Source organism: Schistocerca cancellata, chromosome 5, assembly GCF_023864275.1.
Source record: "Schistocerca cancellata isolate TAMUIC-IGC-003103 chromosome 5, iqSchCanc2.1, whole genome shotgun sequence".
Lineage (NCBI taxonomy): Eukaryota > Metazoa > Arthropoda > Insecta > Orthoptera > Acrididae > Schistocerca > Schistocerca cancellata.
Window position 1 is genome coordinate 506,958,038 of NC_064630.1, and position 18,866 is coordinate 506,976,903.

General features: G+C 42.9%; 1 long non-coding RNA gene and 1 pseudogene across 3 annotated transcripts in view; one reads left to right on the forward strand and one right to left on the reverse strand.

The window, feature by feature from the left end:
- LOC126187712 (uncharacterized) overlaps positions 1 to 18,866 on the reverse strand; it is a 283,923-nt gene that overhangs the window by 142,016 nt on the left and 123,041 nt on the right. The window lies entirely within an intron of this gene.
- Positions 4,003 to 4,120, forward strand: LOC126189215 (5S ribosomal RNA; annotated as a pseudogene).

An 18,866-nucleotide genomic window follows, 5' to 3' on the forward strand; every position in this document is an offset into this window, starting at 1 on the left:
GTATAGGTTCTGCACGTCTTGATATGAAGACATTTTTATCTTCTCAGATTAGTTTCGGCATATGGTCGGCAACATCAGTAGTCTTTCTTTTATCCTATAAGCATACTGGATTAACACACACAGGAAGTTGTTAGCGGATGTCTTCTATTTTGCCACTAGTGATCCGTGGTCTCCAGTGGCTCCTTAAACAGAACAATTATCTTTTATTTGATTTATTACTCCCAGTTACCTTTGTTGTTGTGAAAACAACTGCATAACAGTGAAAAATTCTGCAATAGCACTCACCAAAATGTACAACTAGAGTTCCTAATCAGCTGTAGGCTACTGTAGACTATCACAAGCAAGCATAGTCTACGGTAGTTATCGTAGCAGTTTTGGTAGTTTATATCGTAACCGCTTTACCTGCACGTTAGGTGTGTTGCATACCTGTCGGGCATTACCTCATTCCGTTCACTTTGTGTATGCGACCAGTGTCTTTGTAGTATAAAGGACGCGTAACCTGCGAAACATTTTTATCCTACATATTTATCCCCCTGTCAGTTATTTAAAAATAAACAATAATTATAACAAAATTGAAATTGTCATTATTTAATCCAGGTTTTATTCGAAAATTGTTGATTTGTAACGTGAAACAAAAACGTATAAAACATTGCCTAAGTACTTCGTCGAGCTTATATGAAACATACTTCTATCATTCATGAACAGCTTTCGCACGTATCAATAACAAAATAAACTCTTGCCTTTGATCCTGCTGAAGAACGTTCTATTGGGTACAATAGTAATAATAATAATAATAATAATAATAATAATAATAGTAGTTAATAGTAACAATAATAATGAGTTCTTCACGTTTGTTCGTGTAAACGCTACTTGCACCAAAAGTAATTGCTTTGGTTAAAGCGTAGAAGTTACGTGATCAACAAATTTTTATTACTGCTGAAATGTAATTTATGTGTCCTAAGGATATAGAACACACATTGGACAAACTGAATGGCGTGCGGTTTTAATTAAGTAAAAAAAAAGTCGTCACCTCCAAGCGTGGTTTCGGTAGAGCGCAACGCTACATACAACACAAAATACAGAGTAATTGAAAAACCCTCAGACGCGCACGAACTATGACGTGATTGTCTTCACTGCGGCAACAGTCCAGGATGGCGGCGTTGTGCCACTCTTCCATTTCATTCAACGAATCCATACGCAAGACGAGTATCGACCATCTCTTCATCAGTAAACCTGCCCATATTACTGTGTATCACTTTTAACGCGAAACTAACATTGCCGGACACACAAGCCCGAGTCAGAACAGAGAAGTACTGAATGCAAGCCTGCATGCGAAGAGTAAAGTGGGTATTACTGTTGTCAACAGCAAATACCGCGACTGAATGGAACAAGTTTGTTTTCAAATGAGGCACACATCGCATACCGACATTTGCAGTGCTGTCCAGATATTTTTAGTGTAATCCAGACAGAAAGATAAATGGGGGTAAGAAATCTAATGAAATGCAATTACTCGGTAACGAGGCACCGAAGACCAGAATTTCACTATACTGAAATAATTAAAAAATAATTATTCCTGAAGAACTTCTTAAATTTTGTCGGTGTAGTTGGGCCTCTATCTGTGGAATGGTTACCTAGTGGAATACGTTAACTTAGGATAACAGAGGATAATATATTATCACGCATGGTACTCTCTCTTGACATTCGTCGAATCTTTCCATTACAGCTCTATTTCCACAATTTTAAAAGACAGATGTTATGTTAAGTCATAATTTAAATTTGATTATTGGCAGAGGCTCATGTTGCAGTTGGCTTTCTGAATGAGAAACTCAAAACTGACTTCTCACGTAGCGATTGTGGGAAATGTAAAAAGTAGAAAGTATGGTATCACCGGCTGAGAACTCAAAACAACAGTTAAAAATTCACCTGTTTCGCTATGTAATCATTCTGTATTTCATACATATTAAAATAAAATCCACTGACGTTAGCAAAAATTTTCCGAAACTAGTTTGGGGAGAGCAAACAGTGTTCATCAAGACGGACCCACAAATCCCATTTTGTTTTTTCTGCAGATATTTAACCAATCGGGAGGAAAGTTAGGTACGTAATGATAGATACTAAAGAGTTAAAGTTCAAACAAAAGTGATAACAGCAACATAGTTCAGATTTTTTTTCTCTTCATTGCTCGAGTAGTGAGTTAGTGGTAACACTACCTTTATATATTCTTGCAAGGACGCAGTCGGCTAGTGTAGAGGATATTCACCTACATACTACTAGCTCTATACCTGTGCTGCAGTGTGGAATTAAAAAACGCCTGTGCATACCGTCGCTTCAATGAGATGTTTCCGCTGTACCAACCGGTGTTGGGCATAAAAGTTACCGCACTGTTTACCTCTTGACTTACATGGTTTCAATCTTACCAGCTGTGTTTTAGTAACAGAAAGACAAAAAAATAGTCTCATTGGGTGTATCCGGAATCCTGTAATTACTGGAATTTTTTCTTTGTTGTTATTTCAGTTTCCCAAGGGCAGGCTGCAAGCGGATGAAACCGCTATCCGGCTTAAACGCTACAGGCTTTACATTGCCGTATACTATGAAATAAATAATATGATGATTTTGATTTTAAAAGCTATACATAAGTGACAATTTTTTGGATTAGCGATATAAATGGATGCTCTACATAAATTACGAGTAAGAATAGATAGAGAAGGTGGAACCAGTGCTGTTGCGATGTAACGGTGGTGCTGGTTATGTATTATAAACATTGATGTGCGCGATCCTGATAAGAAGATGCAGAAGGCATCTAATATTTATTGCGTAGGAGGGGAGGGGTAGCTGGTGGAACGGGGGTAAAACTATAGGGTACGTTAGGATGTGGTTGAGAGGGAACGTGGTAGGTTCAAATGGCTCTGAGCACTATGGGACTTAACTTCTCAGGTCATCAGTCCCCTAGAACTTAGAACTACTTAAACCTTACTAACCTAAGGACATCACACACATCCATGCCCGAGGCAGGATTCGAACCTGCGACCGTAGCGGTGGCGCGGTTCCGGACTGTAGCGCCTAGAACCGCTCGGTCACTCCGGCCGGGAACGTGGTAGGCTGTGGTTGGAAGGATATATATAGAGTTCCAGTGCCCAAGTTCTTATCAAGGTCTCAATAGGTTTCCCTTGGTTGCCAGACAAATACTGGAAAGCCCCTCATATGGTGATTTTTTTATATATATATTTTCACAGTATGGGGGGGTTTTCGGTATTTGTCTGACAACCAAGGGAAACCTACTGAAACCTTGATCAGAACTGGGGCATCGAAACTACAGTGAAAAACACAACTAAAACATCACTTTTGCGACACGCTGTAATTGTCCCCCTTTGCGACGTAGAAGTTTGAAACGTGGCTTAAAGGTGCCTACAACCTTCCTCTGTAATCGGACAAAGGCGTGACCTAATCAATGTCACCCTCGGACTTGGCGACGCTTCAAATAGCAAGGTGCTGACACATGCGAAAAAAGGCTGTTGTTCATGTGAGGTTTAAAGTGGATTAATAATGTCGAATCGGCACCAAATATCGCCATAATTCTACCCAGCGCCACCGTGGACGTATTACTCTATGGGAAGGTCGTGATATCCCCCTTTTATCCACATTTCGTCCCTTCTTTTAACGCCCCTGCGATGGAGATCAGAACCGCGACGCCCAGCATGTCACGCGGTTTTCTTGTAGGTGGCCAATGAAAACATTCCAGACACGAATAGGCCTTAGAAGGTGGCATAGAGGTCCCCTTTTCTTGGGGCGTTGATTCACACACATTTCGCGGTCGAAAACGGTAGTTCACAGTCTGACGAGCAACATGACGACATTCTTGACAACTTTTGACACTGCTGATACCCTCGTGGACGACTAAACACCTCTCTAAGGAGATCGTGGGCCAGCAACACCACTGAACGTGGCTGCAGACGTTTGAAGTGCAGTGCGACCGCAGTTTTTACTCTGGGTGTACCGGGGGCAGCCAACGGCCTTCCCGCAGTGGTAACACCGGTTTCCGTCAGATCACCGAAGTTAAGCGCTGTAGGGCTGAGCTAGCACTTGGATGGATGACCATTCGGTCTGCCGAGCGCTGTTGGCAAGTGGGGTGCACTCAGCCCTTGTGAGGTAAACTGAGGAGCTACTTGATTGAGAAGTAGCGGCTCCAGTCTCGGAATCTGAGCGGTGTGCTGCCCACATGCCGCTCCATATCCGCATCCAGTGACGCCTGTGGGCTGAGGACGACACGGCGGCCAGTAGATACCTTTGGTTCTTCATGGCATGTGCAGGAGTAGTTTAGATTAGTTTTATTACGGCGTGCAACCACTAGGGACTGTTCAAAACCATTCGAAGAAATATGAACACGATTCGAAGCAGCAAAGGGAACTTATGCTTATCAGCCCTCCTGTTTCGCCCCCTTCTATAACGTGATCACGTAGGCGTACGACATTGACACATGCATGAATAAAACGGCAAAGGATCCCTCTAAGACTTCCGAGTTCGGCAACACCATAGGTCCTATCCGTCCACCTTTGTTGAGCACTTTAAAAATGTACCTTCACACAGACAAACTGTGCCGGAGTCGAAGGCGTTTGCAGACAGGCTACGTTGATATTCTAGCGCCTGCTAGTATGCATCTGGAGAGGGGTGTCAATGGGTTGCCTGTCTGAAAGTCCGTAGCATCCCGTCGCAGTTTTTCTCTATACAGGTTCATTTTTAAAGTGATCATCAAAGGTGGCCAGGTAGCACGGAGGATGTTGCCGAACTGGAGGTCTTACAGGGACCATTTGCCATTTTATTCACGCGTTTGCCAATGTCGCACCCCTCCGTGATAATTTCACAACAGGAGGGCCGAAAAAGCATCAGCATCCTTTCCTTCTTCAGATCGCGTTCATATTTCGTCGAACGGTCCCTAGTGGTACTGTCTTGTACACCAGAGCAAAAACTGTAGTCGCCCTGCACTCCAACATCGTGCTATCAAATTCATGTGGTTGCTGGCTCACGACGTCCTTAGAGAATCCTTGAGTTGCCCATGGGTGTATCAGCAGCGTCGAAAGTTGTCAAGAACGTCGTTCTGTTGCTCATCACCTTGCGAACTGTCGTTTTCGACCGCAAAATGTGTTGAAATCAATGCCCAATCAAAGGGGATGGTTCCATAGAGGCCCTTTATACCACCTCCTCATTCTGAGTGGCGGGGGGTCTGCAGTGTTGTCCTCGGCCACCCACAAGAAAACAGCGTAATTTCAACGCTGAGAGTTGTGGCTCCGACCTGCATCGCAGAAGCGTCAAAAGAATAGGGTGTGTGACGACCTTACCATTGTGTGGCACGTCCACAGCGGCGTTGGGCAGAGTTGTGAAATTTGGTGTCCATGTGACATCGTTAACCCACCTTATACCACACGAGAACCTCTGAGTTCTCTCCTTTTTTTTCGGATGTGTTAACACCTTGCTGTCTGAAGGGTCGCCGAGCCCGAGGGTGACGTCACACGCCACCATGCGTATTTATCATTCAAGAGGGAAGTTGTAGGCACCCTTGACCAAAAATTCAAACTTTTACGTCACAGTGGGGGACAGTTGCGGCGTTTCGAAAAAGTGAACCTTTACTTGTGTTTTGCAGTGTATTTCCAGTCATATTGTTAATGTTGCAGTTGTTCTTATTTCCTCTCCAAGTGCACTTTTAATTTAATTCTGCGACAATATATCTCATACAAAAGTATGAAATACTAAAGAAAGTGTTTTGTTCACATACTTGACGAAGTAAAACCGATGACTTGCTCAACAAGTGTAGCCCTATCATACATACATTTCTGGGAGAAAATGCAACATCTTCAAGGACGAGGTTATTTTATTGACAAGTGAGGTGACAGGTCGCTCATGTTGCAGGAGTATATGATAGTACATTCAAATCAAATGAAACACACGTCACAGTACAGGGTGCCCCTCTTCTGGTGACAAAATGGGTGTGTATGCTCTTGCAGGCCAGTGCAGTAGATGTACGCCACGAGGAGGACGTTGCGTCACAGCAGCCGAATGTAGACGTGCACTGTCCTGCTGAAACAGCACGTCACCTATTGTCAAACAAATGGCGGTAGCACGGGGATAACACCCCATGCAATGTAGCATATACTGGTTACCTTACGCTGCAAAAACACGAAATGTGACAGCGATTTGTAACTGATGATCCCCCCCACAGCATGGTGCCTAAGATATGACCCATGTGTCGTGAACAAATGTACTCTGGAATAGGTCGCACACCAGATTTACTCTGTACAAGAGAACGTCCATCAGTCGCATAAAGACATGATGCACTCTCGTCACTGAAGACGACAGAGCGCCATTCCACTCTCCAGTCAACTCTTTCACGGCACAAGAGTAGCCATGCGTCGCGCTGTCGTAGTAGCAGTGATAGCGTGGCCAGAGGCACACGTGATCTTAATCCTGCGGCAAGTAGACAGTTTCGTGTCGTCTCTGACGACACAGCAAGTGCGGCGTGTGCCCAGATTTTGTCCCTGGATGACGTTCGGTCGGAAACCCTTGATCGCACAATGCGTCGATCTTGATGTGCGTCTGTATCACTTGGACGTCCAGAACCTGGTCTAAGGTGTGGTAACGTTCCACAGAAGAATGTCGAAAGCAGCGACACACCACCGATTCATTGTGCCCAGAATGTGCAGCAATCCGTTGATACACCTATCGAGCTTCCCGCACGCTACAATGCGACTCCGTTCAAATGGCTTAAACTGTTCAGTATGACGTACTCTTCGGTGGAGCATGGGTATATTCTTGAATGAATGTTTCAAACACTTCACTTCCCAACTCAGCACAGTTACTGCCTGCAGAGCTAAAACAGGACACATCAGATTAACCTCCTGTGCGTCATCTAATCGCCGATGAATATGACAAATGAATCAGTAACAGCACAAACCTTTAGTATGCGCGTATTATACCCTGGTGCCGCTGAAACAATCCTTGAGAGAGTTGCATTTTGTTCAGGCAGTATGTATATACACTAACAGGGCGGATTGTTTTAGGACATGTCCTTTTCAGCCAAATATAACAGGAGGCTGGGAAGAGAGGCAGACGGAATCCTAACGGATAATGTTTAAGAGAGGACTTCCAGTTCCGGCAGTTGGCTGACGACCGAGGGAAGCCTCCCTAAAACCTGCGTCAGAATCGAGGAACTGAAATTATTTTAAATTATTTCTGTAACAATGTTGCCATTGTCCCAAATAAAAATTGAAATGTTATGTACGTAGCGGTATTTGTGTGTGTGTGTGTGTGTGTGTGTTTTGTATGTAGATATTGTTACATATTGGGTGCGTAACATTGCCTTCTATACATTACGCATGAAAATTTGACAGTGCAAGAGACATAGAGTGCGTTTTGTAAGGTAGTGTTTTCATTTTCGTTATGAAGTTTGTAAGAGAGGAAGTTTTGTGTTATTTGCAAACAATATTCTCAAAATTGTTATGAAGTTGTAAGTTGAAAACTATATTTTTTTTGCTTCAAAAGTCCGATAGTATACATTCATTTCTCATAGACATCTTCTGGAGACTTTGTGAAGCTCATGTAGTTGTCGTACAGTGCATCGGCCATGATGGAACTCCAGTGGACAGACGTTGCTCCACACCACTGCCTGAAACCACATATGTTTATCCGTTTCATCACCTTACTGGTTTCATTTTGATAAACGCTTTCTTACTCGGTACCTGTGTCTTGTAAGAGATGTTCCAACTATATATTTCTAGGCTGAATGTTGTTATCTGTCATTCAGCCACTGCATCCTTTTGCATGTGGTACGTGGTGCATAACCTTTTTCATCTTAAATAACTTTGACTCATTAAAGATATAAGTAATCTTATTTCCCCTAGACGATTAGTAACCGTGCTATCTGTAAACAATTTTCCGCAGTTCCATTAATCATCGAAACAGAGGTACAAACTTTTTTAAAAACTGATATTATCGTATTTCTTCGGCTGCAATAGATCTATATGAGACGAATTCGGTGATATATCTCTATTTAGGTCTGATAAGAAGTATCATAGTAGAAATACATGTAGCGATTTTTGTGGTATTGTCAGTTTGTATGACGCGCTACTCCGAAACTAACTGCAATTTAAAATTAACATGTAAGGAAGCTGACAGATATTAAGTACAAAAGCCATAGCCGCTATACTAGAACAGAAAGCAAGAACTTGTGTATTGTTTAATACTGAGAGAAAAAGAAACATAGACGGAGGATTAAAAAAAGTTCGTGTATTTTCTATTAATAAAAGTCCTTCAATTGTTTGTATTTTTGTTCATTGCTGAGCTACATGAATTTGGGAGTGAAATCTCCATTCTCAGCATTCACAGATTTAATTTTGGCTTCTCCACATTGTTTCACATCTACCAGTAAATACAACTTTGACAAACAGTGTAACACAGATATTTAATAGCTCTATAGTTTGTCTTACATTGAGATCCACATGTCTTTTTCCATTTATATTTCAGTCTGACCTTTCTAAACAGCAGCTGCTTCTCCAGGCCATGGTAGAGAGCCGCATTGAATGTGTGAACCCAGAAAGTGGAACTTTGGCTTTGAAAGACAGGTCATCGTCAACCCAGAATACAGAATTTCACTCTGAAGAAATTTATAGCTTCCACTACTTGTATCTGTGAAGTGAAGCCAATCTCAATTTATTAAACAAATAGTTTAGTTCAATCTCATACCTAGCCGTGAGTTAGTACCATCTTCGGAATATACGTCGAGCTACAGCTGTACTAGGCAATCGACCACACGCCGCTCCCCCCCCCCCTCCCCCCCACCGCTCCACCTTCCAAACGAATTTGCTGATCGTATACTGCAAGTAAGCTTGTCGGTAATCCTCTGTGTAAATCCGAATTTCGGTCGTTACATGGAATGCCTGTTGTAGGACGTAATACGTATGTTGACGTGCGCTCTAGAAATTTTGTAAGACTCTCCGTGGCCCACATAGTGTTTGTTGTAAAGTCTGCGCCTGCAGTCTTTTGTGCATCTCTGCGACACTCTCACGATGGCTATGCGAACTCTTGACGAGGGCTGCAGCTCTCCATCTACTGTGCTGCATGTACTCCATTAACTCAAATTGGTAAAGGCCACAAAGTATCTAGGAATACTAAAGGTTTGCTCGAATATTGGTTTGTTAGCGACGTCCTTCGTGGGGGAATCACACATTCTTAGCATTTTTTTTCACGAATCGCAAAATAGCATCTGCCTTTGCCACGACTAGATTTATGAGGTGTTTCAACGTAAAACGTTTCCGGACAGATATATTCGACTCCTTGATAACGGTCGTTTGTTACTTACTGCAGTGAGTGATCGTCGATGGCGTTGTAAACCAAATATGGCTGTTTTAGCTTGTTAACTTACATATCTTTGTATTTATCTCTGTACTAATTCTGTAATAATATACCTCATACTGAACACAGGACACACAGGTGATAGAGCAATCATACTGAAACACTTCAGTCTGAAAGAAACAGATAAAATTGCGTTTCGTTCGGTGTGGTGACTTACACAATTGTTTCGTGAGCGTTGCATTTCCCTTCTTCTTCTTCTTATTTATTCACTTCTCGCATTAGGCTTTTAAAACTATATCATCTACAGAATTTCCTTCCATCTGCTCTTACGTCTTTAGATTCTTCCCGTGTATTGTACGAGAAAACTGATTACAGAAGCCTTTCCTTGGGTTCATATTAGATGGCTAGATCACATAACTAATGAGGAGGTACTGTATGGAATTGGGGAGAAGAGAAATTTGTGGCACAACTTGACTAGAAGAAGGGATCGATTGGTAGGACATGTTCTGAGGCATCAAGGGATCACCAATTTAGTACTGGAGGGCACCGTGGAGGGTAAAAATCGTAGAGGGAGACCAACAGATGAATATACTAAGCAGATCCAGAAAGATGTAGGTTGCAGTAGGTACTGAGAGATGAAGAAGCTTCCACAGGATAGAGTAGCATGGAGAGCTGCATCAAACCAGTCTCTGTACTGAAGACCACAACAAGAACAACTAGTTGTTGAGGCGGGCAAAGAGCAGGTAATATCGGACAGCGGATTGTGTCCGACAAGAGTTGTTTCTAAATGCTAGTGCTAGTGTGAGTACTCGACGCACGATTGCAGTGCGAACTATGGAGGAACAAGACTACTGAAGCCAGTTTGAATTAAAATAGCAGTGCTTTCCGGAGTAGCAACAAGTTATCTGTTCCTACAGAGTTTCTCGGTGCGCTTACTTAACTCGAAGAGTGTCCTGTACTGTTTGTAAGCAGTATTACATTTTTATTGTATCTCTAGATACGGCTGGGACTGTCTCTATACAGGATCCCATGCAGGGCCGGTTCGAGAACATTTTCACACGCAAGCGTCCGCTCCCCCCCTCTCCCCTTGCCAACACTCCCTCCGTCTCCTTTCCTTCGTACACATCCATCCATGTTAGTTTTCGCTACTAACTGTGATGTGCAGTGCACACAGATCCTACTAATCGTACAGAAATCTCACAGTTGCGGCTTCGCACTCCAGGCACCGTCCATCAGTCCGTGACAACAGACCAAGTAATAACGACGGTAATGTTAAACTATCATCGCACTAGATTCGGGTTCTATTGGACAAAAAAGAATTACGCTTATTTCGTTTCACAGGCAGAGATGAGAAGTCAAGACGTAAATGGGATGAAAATAATATAAAGGAAGTCGTAGGAAAAGTCAGACTTCTTTAAATGACAATCAGGGAGGTGAGTCAGAAATGTTCATTTCCAAGAACATCTTTAGGTGATATACTTAAAGCTTGACGGGAAAGCAAAGAGGTGGTCATGAAACCTGTTTTAAAAAATAACAGTCTCTGCGAGAATATTCAGTAACGAACAAGAATAGCACTGTATGGTCATGTTAAAAAATAAAACAGCCAGCGTATGTCTTTTTAATGAAGAGGACTTCTTAAATCCAGTATACAAATATACAGAGCAATTGAAAATAATGCGACGATTCAATAGGAGAAAAATGAAAGTCGGTGAAGATTTGTAGTTCGATTTTGTGCGAGGACGTGAAGATTTAAGGCCGCGGTCATGTGAATCCACGAGCTGGAGCGAGCAGCAAAGAACGAGTTGACAGCTTTGAGAAACCAGGTGAGCTTGTGGACAAGTTCAAGTTTATAGCCATTCACGAAACAATTAAAATTTTTTGGTGATAAAAATATTTTACACATTACAATTTCATGTCCGATACAACCCTATAAAAATTTAAACGACCGAAATACAAACGGTGGAAAAATATTAAAAAATCAACGAACTTATATTCTTATGACTTCGAGATTATTCCAATGCAGCCTTCAGAAAATATTATAATTTCGAAGCGCTTAGGTATCAGATACTACACGACCGTCCGTTACTTGTGTATTTTTTGCTGGACTGCCTCGACTCATAGTTCTTGACATTCTGTTCTATAGCAACATTTTTATCGCAAAAAATTGATTTCGATAATCTGTAATCGACTAGAGCAACCTCTTGTTCTACTTAGAAATTTCACTTCGACGACCTGTATTCGACTTACGTTACTTTTCTTCAAATATGGTTCAAATGGCTCTGAGCACTATGGGACTTAACATCTGAGGTCATCAGTCCCCTAGAACTTAGAACCACTTAAACCTAACTAACCTAAGGACATCACACACATCCATGCCCGAGGCAGGATTCGAACCTGCGACCGTAGCGGTCGCGCGGTTCCAGACTGAAGCGCCTAGAACCGCTTGGCCACTTCGGCCGGCTTTCTGTTCTTCAATTTGCTTTCGTCACCATTAAAAAAGAGTGGAAGGCTCTTAGTTACGTCGCACTTTAATTTCGTACCTTGCATGTTTTTCTTCTTGAACTTGAACCGATAGTACCACAAATATGTTCATATCGGGATAGTTTTGTTTCAGTGTCTTGATTAGTGTTCAGGAGGTTGTGCCCCACACCTCTTACGTATTTGAAAAGTGTCATATTACCACCTTGAGCTATTGGTAAAATACTTTATTTATACAACTAATTTTAGTCGTCTGACCTTCAACAGGTTCGTATGTCTCAAATAAAATTCATTAGTAACATCAGATACTTAAAGTGTCAAGAATATGTAAATACGAAAATTTAGGTTAGGTTTTGCGATGACTGTTATTGATATCGAATGAAACAAGTTTACTGTTACCAGTCACTGTTTACACATATCCACAACATGTTTTGGAAGGTTTAAATCTCCATCATCAGGTAGGTTTACATGTGTTAGTATGAAATATGAGCATATTGTATTGCAATTTTGGGGTACCTTGTGGAGCTGTCTCCAGTGGTCACAGTCACCTCTCTCTGTCTTAACACATCACATGGAAACTGTCATATTTTGTAAACTGCTAACAGCCACTAGGTAATACCTATAGTTTCCAGGCACCATCTTTGCTTATAGAATATGACAGTTCACATGTGATGTGTTACGACAGAGAAATTAGCCTATGACCACAAGGTACCCCAAAATCGTAACACAACACGCACGTGTATCATACTAACACATGTAAATACACCTGATGATGGAGGTTTAAACCTTCGAAACGCGTTTTAAATACAAACAAATAGTGACCTGTAACAGTAAACGTTTTTTTTTCATTTGATGCCACGAATCTGTTAACTGAGGTAAATTTTTCTGCCACCGCCACTGAAATTGTAACACGTGCAAATTGCTGTTGGTTGCAACATATAGAACACCTCTTAGGACTGTCACATGTACTTATCGTAGCAGACGACACACAGCGAAATAATAGTAAGATGATAGTCGCTATCGATGCATGTAGAATTTTATGACCATCTTTGGCTCTACCAGTGAACAGCGATCACCTGTTGAGCCATCTGTGCATGGTATGAATCTGTTCACAGCGTTAACGCTGACTACAGTTTTAACGTCAGTGTGTACACTTAATAGTACAGTTTTTATAGATTGAGGACATAATTTATAGTATGATATGATGACAGGTAACTCTGTACAAGTGTGGACTATTTACGTCTTTATGTTACGTGGTTTTCCCAATGGATCATCTCACTGTGTTATGGAATACATTTATTTTCAATATATTGTTCACAGTTTTATCATTTGACGACAGTGATTTTATATTTCGCCTAGCATGATACTGTGAATACTTTTATGTCAGTATGTGCCATTCTGTTACATGTGTGTTGGTGTAAATACTTACATCAGTTAGGTTCGCGACAGTTTAAGTCTGTAATGTTAGTTATGTATTATTTTATTTGGATATAGGGACTTGATGATCGTCAGATGGCTGAAATTGGTTGTATAAATAAAGTATTTTACCATAAACTCAAGGCGGTAATATTCAAAGTCTTGATTAGATTCACGTCCAATTTCTCAGTCCAAATAGCTGCGTGATAATATTTACTCTAATACCGTGTAACCTGAAATGGTTTCATTTCGAGCTGAATCTTTGTCTGTGCCCTTAGGAAAGAACATTAACCAAGTATCTTGTTCTCTGTGAGTACAATGCAAAGACTGCGAGCGGCTGACTTAGCCAGTGGAGAGTTCTGTCCAGATTGCACGCTCGAACATGGCCCCCGAGCGGAGGACGCTGGGAAAGGACACTTTAGATCGGCTCGTAGTGCATGGGCTGTTGGACAAGCTCCGCCTGCTTCTCCCAAGGCAGTCATATTATAACTTATAAAATAAACGAACATGTAATGGGTTAATGCGACATAGAAGTGACAGGAAAGATGACGGGGAGACGGTAGGATACTAGGTAACGCCTCTTCGCTCACTTTTGTAAATACCATCGTCATTAAGTAGAACAAGACAACCATTCATAGACGATGCTTATTGCTTTGGCACACAATACTTTATGTAGCTGAGGTTGGCAACGAGCGTAAATATTCTGGAGCGCCACAAAGTCAACCGACAAGTTATTGTGTGCAATCTGTAATCGCTTGACTGCTGTTCTCACATTAACTGCTGTGTGAAGTAATTTGCAGCAAAATTATTCCGATGAGCATGAAAGCTATAGTTGATTTCTGTCGCTGAGATGCTATCCACACTCTTCAAATGTTTTACGAAATTTTACGAAGGATCAAATATTATAGAGATAGACTTGGTGGAAAGGACTCCCAAAACCAAGTAAACGTACACACAGACACTTCTGAAATTCGTTCAAGCATGGTGTTATTGAACTGTGCTTCAAAGGTACGCTTTTCCTCCGTTATAAGCGTTTGAAAAGTTGTACAGAGGCAGCGCACGTTCACAATATCTGAAGTTTGCACAGCAACTTTTCTACTGCTGCTGCCGAGCGCACCCAGGTTCCCCACTCGCTCCTCCTCTTTACGTCCATTTAACTTCCGATATGAGCGGAGTCGAGTGTCCAACTTTGAAGAAAAATGGAAACAGGGTAGGCGGCAGTGAACGAGAGAGCGGTTCTTTTGTCTGACAGAGTGCACAGGGTGGGGACGGAGGGTGGTTCATCTAATTGAAGCTAATTAATTCCCGTAGCGGTAGCGCTTTCCGGGCAGTCGGGCCGCGGTCTCGGTTCGCTAATGAAGCGCTGCGGGCTGCCGTTCGGCAGCGGCGAGGGGGAGGCGAATCGCTGGCCGAGAGCCATTAGCTCGCGGCGGCGCGAAGCGTCGGGGGCGTCGCCTCCGCCTCCGCCTCTCCAATTGCGTCCAGTCGAGAGAACGCCCAGGGGGCGGACGGACAGCGTCCTCTGAGGCTGGCGCTGCCCTGCTGAATTTCACTTTGGAAGGCCAGGCATTGTCGGGCCCAGATTGTAATGGAGCGTGCGTACCACTGCAACGTCGCTTCGCGTACAATTGTGTAAACTCGCCAAGCAAATCATACTTAACTTTTTCACTTTGTAACGTTGTACATAGTGTAGAGCCGCTACGATGTGGTCATGTGACCATCCATCGGTGCCACAAGTCATGGCAATAAAGTAGCGTGCTTGTGGACAGTGAGAAGAGTAGATGTGGACACTTGGCAGAAAGGGGCTGTCGTATTTGGACCACAGGATGAATGAAGTTGTACAATTTGGTGGCGCTTCATCGCTGACTGTCCAACGTATCCTCAAGGAAAGGTGTACCACTCGTAGACATATAACGTGGTGTAATAACAGTGGTGGTAAGAAGTGGTAGGAACCAGATAGGAGCGATACGGCTTATCAGTGGCTATTGGATTGGAACCGGACGGCAATTGCTGCCGTACTTAAATGCACGACCATAAATATCAATCAGTTTCCGAGCGAACATTGCGAAGGGAGCTGTGTGCAAAGTACAGGGCTATTACAAATGATTGAAGCGATTTCATAAATTCACTGTAGCTCCATTCATTGACATATGGTCACGACACACTACAGATACATAGAAAAACTCATAAAGTTTTGTTCGGCTGAAGCCGCACTTCAGGTTTCTGCCGCCAGAACGCTCGAGAGCGCAGTGAGGCAAAATGTCGACAGGAGCCGAGAAAGCGTATGTCGTGCTTGAAATGCACTCACATCAGTCAGTCATAACAGTGCAACGACACTTCAGGACGAAGTTCAACAAAGATCCACCAGCTGCTAACTCCATTCGGCGATGGTATGCGCAGTTTAAAGCTTCTGGATGACTCTGTAAGGGGAAATCAACGGATCGGCCTGCAGTGAGCGAAGAAACGGTTGAACGCGTGCGGGCAAGTTTCAAGCGTAGCCCGCGGAAGTCGACGAATAAAGCAAGCAGGGAGATAAACGTACCACAGCCGACGGTTTGGAAAATCTTACGGAAAAGGCTAAAGCAGAAGCCCTACCGTTTACAATTGCTACAAGCCCTGACACCCGATGACGAAGTCAAACGCTTTGAATTTTCGGCGCGGTTGCAATGGAAGAGGATGCGTTCAGTGCGAAACTTGTTTTCAGTGATAAAGCAACATTTTTTCTTAATGGTGAAGTGAACGGACACAATGTGCGAATCTGGGCGGTAGAGAATCCTCACGCATTCGTGCAGCAAATTCGCAATTCACCAAAAGTTAACGTGTTTTGTGCAATCTCACGGTTTAAAGTTTACGGCCTCTTTTTCTTCTGCGAAAAAAACGTTACAGGACACGTGTATCTGGACATGTTGGAAAATTGGCTCCTGCCACAACTGGAGACCGACAGCGCCGACTTCATCTTTCAACAGGATGGTGCTCCACCGCACTTCCATCATGATGTTTGGCATTTCTTAAACAGGAGATTGAAAAACCGATGGATCGGTCGTGGTGGATATCATGATCAGCAATTCATGTCATGGCCTCCACGCTCTCCCGACTTAACCCCATGCGATTTCTTTCTGTGGGGTTATGTGAAAGATTCAGTGTTTAAACCTCCTCTACCAAGAAACGTGCCAGAACTGCGAGCTCGCATCAACGATGCTTTCGAACTCATTGATGGGGACATTCTGCGCCGAGTGTGGGAGGAACTTGATTATCGGCTTGATGTCTGCCGAATCACTAAAGGGGCACATATCGAACATTTGTGAATGCCTAAGAAAACTTTTTGAGTTTTTGTATGTGTGTGCAAAGCATTGTGAAAATATCTCAAATAATAAAGTTATTGTAGAGCTGTGAAATCGCTTCAATCATTTGTAATAACCCTGTATATCTGGAGTCGGGTACAAAGCAAAAGGCCATTCATTGTTCATTACGGCACAAGTAACTGTCAAACAACACAGAAACTGTACAAAAAATGGCTCTGAGCGCTATGGGACTTAACATCTAAGGTCATCAGTCCCCTAGAACTTAGAACTACGTAAACCTAACTAACCTAAGGACATCACACACATCCATGCCCGAGGCAGGATTCGAACCTGCGACCGTAGCGGTCGAGAAACTGTACAGTAGCTGAGTTGAGGCGTGTAGTGTGGTCCTGCGAATCGCTATTTGGCGTCTTTTCTAATGACGCGACACACCAGACGCACCGACAGCCTAATGTAGGTCTAAAGGTACGTTTACACTAGAATACATGTATCGCAACTTGTATGAGCGTCGTGTCAGTCTGACATGTCGCGATACATCATCTGACACAAAAGTTCACGCAACTTGTATCCGAAGCTTCCCGCGTACACAAGTTGCATCATTTTGAGTATAGGTTTATCGCGATATGCTCGACAAGAAGCGGAGCTTGTGCATGCACAGTACTATCCTTGGCACAATGCCGCCATGTTTGTTTCAGAATGCCTATTTGATCCTGAGTGTTATGTGGAGTCCGTTGCTGTATTCGCTGCGTTTTGTGAGTTTTCCTTTCTTCAGCCGAAAGGGCAAGCGCCCCAACACATAAAAATGTAAAGTCTTGGAAATCTATCGCGAATTCCAAACAGCTTTGTGCCGCCGGACGCTCTGATCCAAGATGTGAATGCACAGTCATACGTGTATGACTTGCAAGTAGCGCGCTCCTACAAGTCGCGATATATGTCCCGGAGATGCGTATATATGTCGCGCATACTTGTGCCCGTACAAATTCCAGATGTAAATCTACCTTAACGTGCATTGTCTGGACAGTGTACTTCAGGCGGCCAGCAGTTCTGCAATAGTTTATAGATGTTCTTCGTATCCTGCACTTCTTGTACATTATGATAATGTGTAAGCAGTGGACACTCCCACTTTGCAAGATGACAACTGCCGTGTTCACAGAGCAGCATGCGTACGCTCTTGGTTTGACGAACATTCACGCTTTCTATAGCAGTTAGACAGGCCGCGCTAAATCGTCTGTCAGTCCCATAGAAATTGCCTTCGACTAAGTGGGAAAGGGGGAAAAGTAGCAGTCAGCATCCCCAAGATTTATTATGTCTGCCGTATCTAATCCTCGATGAGTATCTTCAGCTGGATATGGCAAACCTGCATACACGTGTGGCCTCTTTTTCTCGCCGAATTGAGGCCATTATCAAGGCTAGTGGTGATTTCACACGGTATTAGCGTCATGTCTCCTGGAGGTGACTAATTATTTGTCCATTGCATTTAACACGTATAACTATAGTCTGCACACAAGTGTTCACAACCGTAGTGCTTAGTGAAATACCAATAATTGTGGCTGCACACTTCGATTTGATATCGCGTAAAATATGACGCTGTCAAAGTTGTAATAGTTTGATGGTATTATAGATCTTAAATTAAAACTGACACGTAAACTTCTCAAATTTTCAGAAGTATGCTTTTCAAAACCTGTGGCCACGAGAAGTAGCCGCGTGGTCTAGGGCGCCTTTCCACGGTTCGCGCTGGTCCCCTCCCGTCGGAGGTTCGAGTCCTCCCTCGGACATGCGTGTGTGTGTGTGTGTGTGTGTGTGTGTGTGTGTGTGTGTGTTATCCTTAGCGTAAGTTAGTTTAAGTTAGATTAAGTAGTGTGTAAGCCTAGGGACCGATGACCTCAGCAGTTTGGTCCCATAGAAACTAACCACAAATTTCCAAATTTCAAAAAATTGTTATTTCGCTGAACTGCAGTTTCTTGGACTTTATGTTAAAGCAATGAATTATTCACTGATGTAAACAGATTATTATTATTACTTTTAAATATTTTATAGCACTTAAACTATTATTAATATATTAAAACATTTCCCATACCTTATTTGTTAGTATTATTGGCATATACCGCTGGCACGTTAAAAGTGGCGGTGGCGGCTAGTTATATTTGTGGGAGGGGAGAGGAGTAGTACAAGTTGACAGAGAGACAATAAACAAATTGTGAACACCCAACCCCAACCCAGAACCGAGCCCTGCATAGGCGCCTGGCTGTGGAAGTCGTACTCGGTACTCGTATCACTTAAATTGCATGGAGAAGGGTAATTCGTTCCAAAATAACGTACATCGCAAAGCAA